The 6,272-nt window shown below is 47.9% G+C and overlaps 1 protein-coding gene across 1 annotated transcript in view; it reads left to right on the top strand.

Annotated features, from left to right (window-relative positions):
* The first annotated feature begins 2,453 nt into the window (after nt 1-2,453).
* LOC130553663 (ly6/PLAUR domain-containing protein 1-like) overlaps nt 2,454-6,272 on the top strand; it is a 21,330-nt gene continuing 17,511 nt past the window's right edge. The window contains exon 1 of the mRNA XM_057332757.1: nt 2,454-2,471. The gene's annotated coding sequence lies outside the window, so the exon portion shown is untranslated. The remainder of the gene's footprint in view (nt 2,472-6,272) is intronic.

Raw genomic sequence — 6,272 nt, 5'->3', positions numbered from 1 at the left:
CCTGTCCGCAAGAAGGAAATTGAAGACCAGGGGGTCAGGGTGTGTCGGCAGAACAGCGTGATGACCATATGCCTGCTGCCGGTGTGCCACGCTCTCCAGGGAACCCGACTCTGTAGCCAGTGTTGGAGCGGTCGCATGTGCATCGACCCGAGGGGGACCACACCCACCGAGGATGGCATGTGCCCAGGAGCCTCTGAAAGTTTCAGGGGAACCGCTGACTGCCTGAAGTGTTTCAGGCAGTTCAACACTGACTGAGCGCGCTCTGAGTCAGCCACGCTCCTGTGGTCCCAACCGATCTAGGTGCCGGAGCACTAGGTCCCTGTGTGTACACAACAGATCTCGCGAGTGTGCCCAGATGAGCCAATCGTCGAGATAGTTTAGTACCCGCACACCTCTCTCCCCGAGGGGAGTGAGGGCGGCTTCCACGATATTCGTGAAGACTCGTGGGGACAGGGACAGACCGAAAGGGAGGACTCTACTGATTTGCCCGCCCTCGAAAGCGAGACATGAAAGTAAGCGTCCTTCAGGTCGATTGCCATGAACCAATCTTGGCATCTGGTAGACGCCAGGATGCGCTTCTGCGTGAGCATCCTGAACGGCAGCTTGAGTAGGTGCCTGTTCAGGGTACGCAGATCTAGCAACCCCCCCTTTTTTGGGGATGATGAAGTATGGGATGCAAAACCCGTTGAACATCTCGGCTAGAGGGACGAGCATGATCGCTTGCCAGAGGGGTGGTGACCCTGGCCCGAAGCACGGGAGCATCCTTGCCTCTGACTGAGGTTGAGAGGATGCCCCGAACATGAGCGGGCATCTGGCGAGTTAGATCGTGTAGCCAAGACGGATTGTATCCCGTAGCCACCGTGACGGTTTGGGGGCTCTAGTCAGGCTCCCAGGGACTGAGACCGGGGCTAGGGGTACAATCTGCTTCCCAGGGGGTGGTTCGATGGCTGGCAGTGCGGATTCCTTGCCGTGGGGAAGCCCCCGGGGAGGAGATCGGCTCTGCTGACTTACCTTCCTGGCGATAATGCAGCACAACGCACTGTCGACTGAGAGTGCTGAGGGCTGCTGATTATCCTCGACATTGGGTCTCGCCGTGACGCAACGTCGAGTTGCCGAGCACCGTCGTGTAGAGGCTGAGAGCGGCTGTGATAAACACCCAGAGAGAGAGGAAACTCTTAAGAGATGCCGAGACCCCACATGCTTTGGACGGGAGTCTAGGTCGAACCCCCCAGGTGGCCGCCGCCTGCTGGGACGAGTGCACCGCAGCGGCACACTCCACCTGGGAGACATCGACGTATCCTCTAGCTGCCTCACCCTCGAGGGAAGAGAGGGTGACAGAACTTTGTTTGACGTGAACGTGCCGGAAAGGGGGCGTTCCAGGTCTTACTAAGTTCCTCATGCACTTCCGGTAAACATGGCACTGGGGGCGGGCGCGGCTTGGAGCCGCGCTCAAACCCGAGGCACCATGTAGCCAGCCGCGAGCGCTGGGAGAGGCAGTGTGGGCACTGCAACCCAATGCTCATGGCGGCCCGGGAAAGCATGGCTGACATTTCGACGTCCGCTTCTTCCTGGGCTTGACCCCCCGAGGGAGGGAGCCCGAGGAATCATCGGAGTCGGATGGCAGTACGTCACCCCCCGATGCTGCAAGAGACATCTCATCATCACGCATCGTGTCCGAATACGTGGTTGAGGAACAAGACTGTGGAACCGTCTCCTGGGGAACGGTCAGACGAGCGAGACGAGGTGCGAACGGTCCGTGAGCCAGTGGCTGGTGGATTAACGCTCACAGTATCCTCATATCACCCTCGCTGCTTGCCGTAGCGAGCGGCAGGGCCGTAGTCCTGCCGTCACGGAACGGGGAGCAGACGAGGTGGTGGCTGAGTCCCGTGGGAACACAGCCACCCGTGACGCAACGTCTGAACAGTCAACCGCCCGCAGTGCGGGCAGGACGTATCCACAACGTCTGCCCCAGCGTACTGGAAGCAGACATCGTGTCCGTCCCCCTCCTCGATGAGTGTGTTGCACCCATGAGAACAGCGGGACATGCCACGCTGGAGAAATTTGCTCTTTTAGAGAAAAAAACTCGAACACTTCTGGCACTGCCGAGACGCCCAGGAGAAAGTCGCTGCAGGAAGGGACCGTCCGCTGCACCACGTCATAAGATTCCAGCAGTAATTCGGCGTAGAGTTTAAAGTCTCGAAGTTGATCAGTGTGAAGGCTCCGAAGAACAATAGGTGAATGAATGCAGCACGCCGTCTCCCTTTTATACCCGGATATCCGGGGGCGGAGTCCGGCATGCAAATTTCATTCGCCAATTTCATTGGCCTTTTCTAAACTAGTCAGAAGTTGATAGGTTCTCAAGAGCGAACCCCATCTGTCGGCTCGACACAACGTCGAGAGACCGACAGAAAGGGAATCTGAGTTCAATTCAAGTCAAGACTGAAAGGGATTCTGCATGGGTTTTTTTCATGGTAAGAATCATGACTCACGGTGTAACTTTTTAGTTGGAATGACTTAATGCTGTAAAAGTAAGAATGATTTTAAATGTTGGTTGGACATTTTTGACTGTATGACTTTGACATCATTTTAAAATGTTAATTTGAGAAGGACACGAACAAAAATACCAAGAGATAGTGCTGCACGGGATATATGTGGTGTGTATTTATAGCATGTGTGCGCGTGTGTCAACAAAATTGCAGTCAAATTGGAGTCAGTAAGATTTTAATCTGGAACATGTTTATTTTTTTCATATTTGTAATTTATAAAGGAAACCTTGAAAATGTGCTGCGGTAAAGACATGTTGCGGAAATGACATTTTTGCTAATATTGCAGCTAGCAAGGTCTACTACATTAGTTTTGACTGTTAGCATCTCAATATCCATGAAATAAACAGTATTATACATTTATTTTTCAAATGTAGTTCAGAAAGTACAGAAGTACTCAGCTGTATGGCAAGGACACACAATAAATACTGACACAGAAAAGATTATATTTATCTTATATTTTGGGGATCTTGTGAGTGAGGTAGTGGGGTGGCCTATAATCTGTCAGCAATGTGCTCGTGTGGTCATTTCTGTTTCTATAGAAACTAGACTTGTTTGTCTTTGATATATAAAAAATTATAAAAGCCTTTTTTCATTGTTGCGGTGAGGACTCAAAGGTGTGGGACAGGCACATTTAGTTAAAAAAATCCTAAAAATGATCAGTAAATAATACAAAGAAATTTAAGATGCTGTAAATTAAAATGAATATTAAACAATTCCATTTGAAATAATGTCAAATTGTCATTCAATTAGCTTATTTTGTGTATCTTAACATTGTGACCAGAGTTGTGGGACATATAAATGCTGCATAATTTTATGTTAAATCACATGAATCATTCATTATATTTTTTGTCAAGGTGTGTAATGGCACTGTGAATAGATTTATAAAGCGTCATATGACACGTGCGTGCGTGGGTGCGTTTGTGTGTGCGTGTGTGTGAGCTGCTTCTGGTCATGAACTTTTTTTACTGTCATCGATCAAAATGTTCCAGACCAGCTGAGACCAAAGAGCAATTCTGTCTCTCTCTTTTTCTGTCCGTCTCTTTCTTTCTCTCTTTGTCTCTATCTATTTTATTGGCATAATAGATTTAGGTTCATGTGTTGCTGGAGCATTTATTGCTGAGCTTTTTAAGGTTGTGCGTGCAGAAAACTGGATCTCATTTCTCCACTCAGCGTTCCCTAATTCAGGCCTTTACGAAGGTATTTTGAAAGAGGTGTTTTTGTGTCGTTTTTGAACATTTTTCACATGATTTAAAAAGAGCCAGTGCTATCAGTCGCTTCACAGAATCTAAAGCTGAAGGTGACTTTGCAGTTCTCTCTAAGGTCCTGTAGGCATAACACTGCAGTGAATGTGTTTAATCCGGGAATAAGAGATGAAATGAAAGTGATACAGGAGAAGAAAAGCTTCAGTGTATTTTCCCTGCAGGACGTGGAGTGTTTGCTTAGCGCACGTCTGTACTTAAGTAGATTTGTGAAGCCGGGCTGCTCGGTAATTAAAGAACAAATTAAAAGGAGGGAATGCATTTTACTTTGAGCAAGAGAGAGAGAGAGAGAAAGGAAAGAATATAATCTGAATTGAGAAAGCAATATCAAAGCGCTCCCTCAATCCCTGATGCAATTACCCAGAATTCTCCTTCATTAACGTTAACTGATGACACTCGCCGGGTCCTCGACCCCAGAACATCGGCCCGCCGTCACTTTCTTCCTCATCACAGTTTAAATAACACAAACACTTCAAAGGAACTTTGCGTCCTTCATTTGTCCTCTGTTATTCACACATGAACTCGACCGCTCAGAGAACTCAGTGGCCTCTACTTTACACGTGTGTGCTTACAGATTAATATCTAAAGATATCTGCTCAAGAATGACACATGAAACATAGCTTGTGTTATGGAAGGACGCAGATTCTTGTCGTGTGATATTTGGAGCTTGTTTCTGTCACGTTCACTCGTATATATTCCATTTGTCTGTCTTTTAATCCAGATGAAACTTTGCATGCTTTTATTGAGTAAAAGATCATTATTTCCGAATGACGCTTTAGACAACTGAGTCGGGCCGAGTACCAAAACAACCTTGTAGCCCAGGACAGGAGATTAGCTGAGCCGAGCGCTGACGAAAGCAACAGATGGGGGTAGGGGTGGGTTTGTTTTGGTGATTTGAACATCAACAACGGCTAAGAGAAATCGGACACCCCGCCTTTAAGTGACCCAAAAAGTAAGTAGAATAATGTATTGATGAACTAAAAACAAACAGCGTGAACCAAATCATCAGTGCTTTCCATTTATCAACTGATGTTGCATAAATAATAATAATAGTACACTACATGTCCTCTGGTCTGGAGGTTTAGTACAGTTTCCATTACCAGAATATAATCCACCCAGAAACAAGCAGCAGGACGTTACTGTTCTTATGAATAATTCACAAACTCTCTCTCTCTCTCTTTTGTTTGGTCGCGTGTCACATGTTTTGCGGCAATATCTCTGTGTGTGTGTGTGTGTGTGTGTGTGTGTGTGTGTGTGTGTGTGTGTGCATGTGTGTGTGTGTGTGTTCATGTTTGTATATCCCGGTGGGGACCTAAACCTGAATACACACCAACACATGGGGACTGGGGACCAAAATTGAGGTCCTCATGGGCACAAAAGCTAATAAATTGTACAGAACAATATTTTTTACAAATCTAAAAATGCAAAAAGTGTTCTATGATCTTTAGGTTTAGGGATAGGGTTAGGGGTAGGGGATAGAATATACAGTTTGTACAGTATAACAACATTACGCCTATGGACTGTCCCCACGGGGATAGTCAACCAAAGCCTGTGTGTGTGTGTGTGTGTGTGTGTGCATGTGTGCGTGTGTGTTTTTGTGTTTGTGTGTGCGTGTGTGCGTGTTTGCGTGTGTGTGTGGGTGTGTGTGTGTGGGTGGGTGGTTGGTTGCATGTGAGCATGTTTGTGTGTGCGCATGTGTGTGTGTGTTTTTGTGTTCGGGTGTGTGTTTGTGTGTGCGTGTTTGCGTGCGTGTGTGTGTGGGTGGGTGGTTGTGTGTGTGCATGTTTGTGTGTGCGTGTGTGTTTTTGTGTTCGTGTGTTTGTGTGCGTGCGGTGTGTGTGTGTGTGCATGTTTGCGTATGTGGGTGGGTCGGTGGGCGGGTGGTTGTGTGTGCGTGTTTGCGTGTGTGTGTGGATGGTTGGTTGTTTGCGAGTGTGCGTGTGTGTTTTTGTGTTCGTGTGTTTGTGTGTGCGTGTTTGCGTGTGTGTGTATGTGTGTGTGTGTGTGAGTGTGGGTTAGTGGGTGGTTGGTTGCGTGTGTGCATGTTTGTGTGTGCGTGTGTTTTTGTGTTTGTGTGAGTGTGTTTGTGTGTGCGTGTTTGCATGTGTGTGTGTGTGTGTGTGTGTGTGGCTGTGGGTGGTTGCGAGTGTGCGTGTGTGAGTTTTTGTGTTTGTGTGTGCGTGTTTGCGTGTGTGTGTGTGCGTGTGCGTGTGTGTGTTTTTGTGTTCGTGTGTGCGTGTTTGTGTGTGTGTGGGGGTGGGTCGGTGGGTGGGTGGTTGTGTGTGTGTGTGTGTGTGTTTGTGTGTGCGTGTGTGTGTGGGTGGTTGGTTGTTTGCGAGTGTGCGTGTGTGTTTTTGTGTTCATGTGTTTGTGTGCGTGTTTGCGTGTGTGTGTGTGTGTGTGGGTTGGTGTGTGTATGTCTGCACGTGTGTGTGTTTTTTGTGCGTGTGTGTTTGTGTGTGTGCGT

The sequence above is a fragment of the Triplophysa rosa genome, linkage group LG4 (assembly GCF_024868665.1).
Source record: "Triplophysa rosa linkage group LG4, Trosa_1v2, whole genome shotgun sequence".
Lineage (NCBI taxonomy): Eukaryota > Metazoa > Chordata > Actinopteri > Cypriniformes > Nemacheilidae > Triplophysa > Triplophysa rosa.
Note: the sequence above shows the minus strand (reverse complement) of the source record. Positions and strands in the feature narration are given on the sequence as shown.